Source organism: Dasypus novemcinctus, chromosome 27 (assembly GCF_030445035.2).
Source record: "Dasypus novemcinctus isolate mDasNov1 chromosome 27, mDasNov1.1.hap2, whole genome shotgun sequence".
Classification (NCBI taxonomy): Eukaryota; Metazoa; Chordata; class Mammalia; order Cingulata; family Dasypodidae; genus Dasypus; species Dasypus novemcinctus.
The window spans coordinates 32,326,690-32,334,835 of NC_080699.1; positions in this window are offsets into that span (position 1 = coordinate 32,326,690).

Below are 8,146 nucleotides of genomic sequence, written 5' to 3' on the forward strand. Positions count from 1 at the left end.
ACACTTAGTATTTATACTTAGAGTATAAAATACTTAATGCCAGATAAACCCATCTTTGCAGAGGGTCAGATGGCCTTCGCAATTACCTACCAGCATCTTCAGAATCATCTCAATTCTAGAACCATGGAGGAGAACACTGCAAAGCACTGAGATCTCTAGGAAGAAGGAAGATGACTCAATCCCAGTTTTTGACTAATAAATCAATAAATGTCCTCTATGCTAGACTCCCTACCAGAGCAAATGAACATGCAACTTGTTATTTTTATATCTTCCCCGTCCTCTAACATTCACCCTCCCTAATGAGCACAGGTTTCCATAGCTTCCTGTCCCTCCCTAAAATTAAGGTGAGCACTTCTTTGTTTGATCATTTCAACTTCAGGCATAGAGATGTCATTGTTCTCTTATATTGAGTTTATGATAACCTATCTGTGAATAACTTTTTAAAATTTCATTGAACACATACATATTGAGGCTTGCTATATGGTAAGTGTAGTGGTAAATGTAAATGCAAGAAACAAATTTCATGGATGTATAGACTTAACAATTGGTTTTAAATTTATTTGAAGACCATAGAGAATATTGATGATTTTAAAAGGCAAATATTCATTGAAATAATTCTGTGTCTCTCCTTATTGTATATAATAATGTAGAAAAAGAAATGAAGTAAATGCTGAGAAAATAAATTATGGTTATATATATGGGACTGAAAATTGTGGGTAAATGAAAGGTATTTAAGAGAGAAATTCAAAAGTTTACAAGTATACAACACTACTAACATTTATTAAGTTCTTACCAAGAGCCAGGAACTATGCTAAACACCTTGTAGGCAAGATTTCATTTAGTTTCGTAGCACCTCCAAAGGATAGATAGTAACAGTTTCATTTTTAAGATGCTTGGAGATTGGAGTAATTGCCCAAGTCAAGCAACAGATATGTGGTTGAGCTGAGATTTGAACTCAGGACTGTCTAATGTATTAACAGTGCAATTTAAAATTATAAAACCTTTGATTCTTCAAATTGGAAGAGTTAATGATGATGATTTATCCAATGTCCCATGCAGTGTTTGTGTACTTGAATAAATTCTGCCATGTGGTTATTCAGGCGATGCTTAACTTTTTCTAGTTGTGAATAGCATGCTGCACATTAAGACAATTAGTCCATTTAGTTAATTAGTCCATCAGAATTTTCTTTGCTGTGAAACAAAATATGTATGTTTCCTCATAGATTCCAGCATGTCATCTTAGTTTAGTCTCTTGGAGACGTGTAAAAAGGGTCTAAAAGCTCTTAAATATGGCAACATTTTAAACATTTCAAGATAACAATGTACTACGTGGATTTTCATTTGCTAGTCAAATATACCCAGTTATTTCAGCTATTTTTAGATCACAAGGTTTCTAAATCCCTAAAATGCCCAGTTTCTCAGTGTTTCCTATAAAGTACAGCATCCCTAAAGAACATATTAATCCAGCTGATCCTTGAGTGTTAAGATGGACTATGAATTTTGATGTTGTAGATTCTATTTATTATCTTTGCAACTAAATATACTAATTTTGAACTTAGACTAAAATTGCTAAAAGCATTTTATGTGGTCTAGTAACACACATATGAACTTCTGTAGAACACATGCAAAATAAATGATTATAAAAAGTGAACAGCATGAAAGATGCCTATGGTTTGTCATCAAAAAACCCTTCTCATTTGGGGACCATGGTAGTCTTCAGACCTCCACTGCTTTCAACAATGAAGTCCAAATAAGGAAGAGGAGTCATAGCCTGTTGTTACCCTGGGCACAGGAGTGGAATACATGACCTAAATTTAGGCCTTTATATTACTTTCCTGGGGCTATTCAATTTAGAAACAAGGAAAGGCAGTTCCTCACTGTTGGAGGAGCTGTTGCGATATAAGCATAAGAATGGCCAAGAAGTTTTCTTCCAGCCTTGTTGAATAGAAGCTCTGTATAAAGGAAACTGGAACTGATGTGGGCTATGAGTGGGAGGTTCTTTGTCTCTTCAGAGATAACCTAAGCTGTCTGTCCTACCTTGTGGGTGTGGGACGGTAAGAAGCTGCAGTCCTGTCCTTAGTGAGCACGGCAATGACTCCAGTCCCAGGAGGCCATTTAGCAATGCAAAGTCTATATACATACCAGTCAGTCCAGGGAAAGTCTGATGGTAGTAATGCCAAAACTTAAAGGAAGTTGGACTTGGCCTCGAATGGGAAATATAATATAACCTGTGCATAAATTCAAAATCATCTAATTCTGTATCCAAGTGTGCCTAGTCTTTAGAAATGGTTAAGTGATATGGACTTTGAATGTTCAGAAAGGATGTAAGACTAAATGTGTATTCAAAGTTCCATCCAGACGGAACGTGGGCAAGATGCTAATTCAAGCTCACCTGAGATGTGGGTGATATGTTAATTCAAAACCTATTTGGCACTCAAGCAGAGACTTAACTAACAAAGTAGTTTTCTTTGATAAAAGCAACATTTGACTCCCCACCCTGTATAAAAGGAACTTCAAAATCTTGTTCAGGGCTCAGGTTTGAAACAGAAATCTCCCGAGTCCAGCTGGACATCAATAAATCATTTTTCCTTCTCAAAATCATTCCTGGCCTTTCTATTCGCAAATAATAGAACCTCTCTCAAATTCTACAACAATTTATGCAAGTAAAGTCACTGGTGACTGAAGTCCATAAATGTCCTTATATTACAATTAGCCCAGTACTTGTTTGATCAAACAACTGGGCACGATTACCTGACTGACTTGACACATTAGCTTAACCATCATAGTGCCATTTTGATTTTTATATCTATGCACCTCAGCTGTGTAACATGTTGATGTGTTTCAGATCTTGAAGCACTGAAACATGTCACTACACTGACTTTGGATTCTTAATTCAAAGTCTTAATTCAAAATTCTGGCTAATCATCAGAATTACTTTGGTTAGTTTTTTTGTTTGTTTTATTTTTGTTTTGTTTTTAGAAAGTTCAGATTTCTAAACCTCACCTTCACAGATTCACATTCACTAATTCTGGCATAGGGATAGGAAATCGGTTTTAAACAAAAATTATCTTCATGAGAGAATTTCGAGACTGATGAATAAAGATTTTTAAATTCCTACAAGCAACTAAGACAGGGAATAAAATAGAATACAACTACCAAATATTGGAATAGTGAGGGTGGTAGTAGTACTGGTTTAAATAAACTAACCCCATTTGTCACATGATAAAAAGTTGAAATAATGTTCAAAGTTGATAATTTTAGAAAGAGCAATATGAGCATTTCATTTAGAGTTAAAATTCACAAAAACTAGAAATAGAAACTGATTATCGGAACTATTCTACAGAGATTAAGTTGTCTCTGGAACAGGATGAAGAGTAGGGAAGTTCTTTCAGGAATTTGTCTTGCATTATAATCATGTTTACTTTGTTAAATAAAATGTTGTAGAAGTCAAGAGCAAGATTCAATTATTTGAGTATAGAAAGGCCAGGACTCAGGAATGATTTTGAGAAGGAAAAATGATTTATTGATGGCCTGCTGGACTCGGGAGATTTCTGTTGCAAACTTGAGCCCTGAACAAGATTTTGAAGTTCCTTTTATACAGGGTGGGGAGTCAAATGGTGCTTTTATCAAAGAAAACTACTTTCTTTGTTAGTTAAGTGTTTGCCTGAGTACCAGGTAGGTTTTGAATTAACATATCGCCCACATTTCAGGTGAGCTTGAATTAGCATCTTGCCCACATTCCATCCGGATGCAACCTAGAATATACATTCAGTCTTACATCCTTTCTGAACATTCAAAACCCATAGCACTTAACTGGATTTCTAGAGACTAGGCACACTTGGATACAGAATTAGATGATTTTGAATTTATGCACAGGCTATATTATATTTCCCACTCAAGGCCAAGTCCAAGTTTCCTTAAGCTTCAGCATCACCACCATCAGAGTTTCCCGGGACTGACTGGTATGTATGTAGAGTTTGCATTGTTAAATGGCCTCCCAGGACTGGAGTCATTGCCATGGTCACCAAGGGCAGGACTGCAGCCTTTTAATGTCCCACACCCACACTTCAGGACACAAAGGGACGAATAGCTCCCACCGATAGCCCACATCAATATAATTCTTGTTTAACACAATTATCTCCTTAGATGACTGTGATTATCAACTACTGTGGAAAATTCCTAAATGAACACTCTTTGTTTTCAAATGTGTTTCTTAATACCTAACTGTAAAGCAATTAACTCACATAATTTGATCTTATATTGTAAGTGCCTGTGCCATCTGCCCGTATGAAATGATGATGAACTGCATTTGTCCTTTTTGAATTGAGCACCTAAAATAATGGTCTTGAGCTAAAATTTGTCTTATTTGTAACTAGTTGTATTCTAGAAAATCAGATATTTACTGATCCAATATATGTAAATTAAGTGGACTCAGATTCAAGTAGAAAGATGTAGAGATCATGAAGGTAAACTCATTATATCTATCTTGAGTTTCCAGAGTTCAGTATTTGTAAGCTCTTGAGAATATTTTATTTCTCTTCTGAACTAGCTAAACTGATATTTTCTGTAAATCCTAGGAGATCACCACAAGTAGCCAAGGCATCCCTTCAGGAATTTTTTGGTGTTTTAACTATTGATTATCTTGATGTGGGCTATGGGTGGGAGGCTCTTTGTCTCTTCAGAGATAACCTAAGTTGTCTGACTGGTGGGTGTGAAACAGGAAGAGGCTGCAGTCCTGCCCTTGGTGATAATGGCAACAATAGCAATGACTCCAGTCCCAGGAAACAGTTTGAAAATGCAAGGTCTATAAACTTTTAAGTATTTAGGAGAAATGCAAACCAAATATGCTAAAAGCTTATCTAGAATGTATGAAGTCCATGCTAAAGGCTTACCTAGGATGTGGAAGATATATATGCTAATTCAAACCTATTGAGAACTGAAACAAAGGGACCATTTGGCCTTTCCTCTCTGTATAAAAGGGATTCAAAAATCTTGTTTGGGGCTCGGGATTGAAACAGAAAGCTCCCAAGTCCGGCCAGCCATCAATAAACCATTTTTCCTTCTCAAAATCATTCCTGAGTCCTGGCCTCTCTATACGCAAATAATTGAACCTCTCTCAAATTCTACAGCAATCTAAGTTTAAATGTTATATCCAGGAACAGGATTATGTTGATCTATATATGAATCTGGGTAGATTTGATATCCTTACAATATTGGAGTGTTCTTATTTAAGAACATGTTAAATCTCTCTAATTTACATTTTCTTTATTTTCTCTCAGTTATTATTTAAACTTTTAGCATACAGACATTGCACATATGACTGTTAGATTAATTCCTTGGTATCTGACACTAAACTTTTGCTATTTTCAAAGATACCATTTAAATTTTTATTTGCACTTGTTGCTTCTTACTAAAATATATTTTAATATAAGGACACAGAAAGATCAAATGAAAGAAGATAGATAACCACATGCAATGCAACCTCTAAGGGAAAAAAAAAATCAAGGGCATCTTTAAGCAAGATGCATAAAGTAGTATATTCCATTATGTTAAAGAATTTGATCCGAGGTTACCTTAACAAGGAGATATTCCAATCCTAAATCTGCATTGTTCCCAAAGCATAGCTTCAAACCATTTAGATAAAAAATTTTGAGAACTAAAGGGAGAAATAGACATCAGAAATTCTAGTGGAACAAATTAATATGTTTTTTTCAAAAACTGAAATAGCATGCCAAAAAATTCACTACAGATACAGAAGATCAGAATAACACAATTAATAAATTGGACATTATAATTTATATATATACATATCTTACAAAAATAACATATTAAGATGCATTCATGGTACAAAAAAATCAAACTGAATTTAGGAACTATTTAAAACTGAATAATATTAACAATTTGACATATAAAACCTAAACTTGTGATATGCCACTACAGTGGGGATTAGAGGGAAATTTACACATTACAAGTGCATATTAGAAAAGAATGAGAGTTAAAAATAATGATTTAAGCTTCCATTTCAAGAAATTAGGAAAAGAACAGGAAATCATACCAAAGATATGTTTTAAAAGAAAATAAGCAATTAGAAATAACTTAAATAGAAAATAAATATATAGTTCCTAGAATCAACATAGCCAAAAGTTGCTTGTTTAAATTGATCAATAAAAAGGACAAACTTCTAGATCAAGACAAGAAAAACAAAAATTACCATTTTCAGGAATGAAGAAATGGAAAAGACATATCAAAAAGTTAAATCATTATGAAAAAAATTATGCCAAAAAGTTTAATAATTTTAAAAATGGATTAATACAATTGAAATTTCAAAATTTGGAAAGGTGAGGGGAGATAAGAGAGTTGAAATCAGAATAAATGATATCTATATCTAGTAAAAGAATTCAATCTGTTACTGAAAAACTTCACGCAAAGAAAACTACAGGTCCAGAATTGTTATATGAGCAAATACTTCCAAACAAATAAGGTAAATTTTGGCAAATTATTCCAGAGAAAAGAAAGACAGGGGACTTTATACCTTTTATGAGACCAGACTATTTGACTCCAAATCCTAACAAAAACATTGCAATGCTAACAAAAGTACTGTGAGCTCAATCTATTATGACTTACTACAGAGGTAAGAATCATAACTTAATATTAGAAAATTGAATCCAGAACCAGCAAAATGGCAGCACAGTAAGGAGCTCGTAGAGTCAGCTCCTGCTACAGGGCACCTGTTTGGGGGCTTCAGTAGACCAGAAGGGCATCCTGCCACATCATTGAAAGAATGCAAGGAGGAGACTGCATCTGCACAGAAGACATAAGTAGAGCACTCCATGCCACGGAGGCTGGGTGCCCATCCTCCACTGGAGGCACAAGCTGCTTAGGGAGCTGTTCTATGGCTGGAATTGAAAGCTCCACTTCCCCAAAATGGGGGAGGAAGAGATAGTTGAGTGCCAACTTCAGCTACTGATGAGTAATTTCAGTGGGCTAAATTACAATCCTGAGAATAGCTAAAGTGGAGCCTGTCTGAGTCAGAAAAAGGCCAGGAACTACCGTCTTAACTCTGCTCCTGGCAAGAGGGGAAGTGGGATGGACTGAAAATTTCAGTGCTGGTGGGGACTGGCTTCTTTCCATCAAGGTCAGATTGCAGCTCTAGCCTAGGCGCCAGCACCACCTACAGCAGGGAGGAAGCTACCAGGACCCGTGCCAGCCTATCTAGGAAATTACTGGCCAACTTGCAGAGGCTGGTGATTATCTTACTCTGATGGTGCAAGCCGCCCCTGGGACTGTTTTGTGACTGGAGTTGGAGGCTCCATGTCCCAAGAACAGGGGAGTAGGAGAAAGCTGGCTGATGATTTTAGTTACTGGTTAGTAGCCTCAGCTGCCAAGATATAACCCTAGGAACAGCTGGGGTGTGAATCTGTCCAAGTCAGAAAGAGGCCAGTTGCTGCCATTTTGACTCTGCCCCCAGACTGAGGGGAAGCCAGGCTGACCAAAAATCACAGTGATGGTGTGAACTGGTTTCTTTGACCCAGATCGACCTACAGCTCTAAGCTAGCCTTCAGCCCCACCACTGGCAGGGAGGAGACTGGCAAGCCCTTCACCACCCTATCCAGGTAATTTCACATACCTTTGGCTGGCACAAACTGAATAATAGGAAGTATACTGGGGTAATTGCAGTCATCTTGGACCTGCACTGCATAGATTGCTGCTCACACCTGCAGCTCCATCCCCGCCCAAAGCAGGACAGAAAGGGGCATGAAGCTTCATCAGGCTCTCTGGGCAGCTACAGTCTAGGCCTGCATGACTTGGATTATTCCACACAACTGTGACTCTGTCCCTATCTCTGGCAAAGGAGAAAGTTGGGAGAAAATTCATCAGTCCCAGGGGCAATGAGAGCAACTTGAGCCTCCACAGCTTATAGCAACCAATTACATCCTTGGCTCCTCCTGCACAACCAGCAAGGGGGAAAGAGCAGGAAGCCCTAAACTAAACAGTATAACTACACCTAGAGTAAATATTCTAGTAATCCAGATACAAAGACACCAACAAAAAATTATAACCCACATCAAGAAACAGGAAGATATGGCCCAGTTAAAGGAACAAGATAAGCCTCCAGATGACAAAAAGAAGTGGAGACAACTAATCA